Below are 492 nucleotides of genomic sequence, written 5' to 3'. Positions count from 1 at the left end.
TCTGAAATTCTTTTTATATAATTTTTAAATATTTATCTAAATATTATTATAAAAATTTAGATAAAATATATTAAATATTAAAAAATTATTATTTAAAAAATATAATATTTATTAATTATTTTTATCCTATTCTCAACTTATTGTTATTTTTTATACTAAAGTAATAGTTAACGAATTCCAAAGTCTCTTTATCCTAAATTCATTGCCGTCTTCACATGGAAGAGGAACTTGATGACAACGAGTTCAGAATATGGTATGCGATTGAAAACGAGGATAAACTGAAGACGGTAGAAGATTTCACATGTTATTTTACAATTCATGTTATATATAAAATTTAAATAGCCCGTCTAGCTCAGTCGGTAGAGCGCAAGGCTCTTAACCTTGTGGTCGTGGGTTCGAGCCCCACGGTGGGCGTGATTTCTTGTCTTGCGAGAAGAGAGTAACATCTTTTCTTAATTTTTTATTTATATATTTTACTTATCAATAAAGAGA

General features: G+C 27.2%; 1 protein-coding gene and 1 non-coding gene across 2 annotated transcripts in view; both read left to right on the top strand.

Moving 5' to 3' along the window:
* Positions 1-492, top strand: part of LOC110262595 (procyclic form-specific polypeptide A-beta-like) — a 15,548-nt gene that overhangs the window by 918 nt on the left and 14,138 nt on the right. The window lies entirely within an intron of this gene.
* Positions 342-414, top strand: TRNAK-CUU. The gene has a single exon. It is a non-coding gene; the product is annotated as a tRNA-Lys (tRNA).

Source organism: Arachis ipaensis, chromosome B05, assembly GCF_000816755.2.
Source record: "Arachis ipaensis cultivar K30076 chromosome B05, Araip1.1, whole genome shotgun sequence".
Classification (NCBI taxonomy): domain Eukaryota; kingdom Viridiplantae; phylum Streptophyta; class Magnoliopsida; order Fabales; family Fabaceae; genus Arachis; species Arachis ipaensis.
This window is presented reverse-complemented; position numbering and strand designations above follow the sequence as displayed.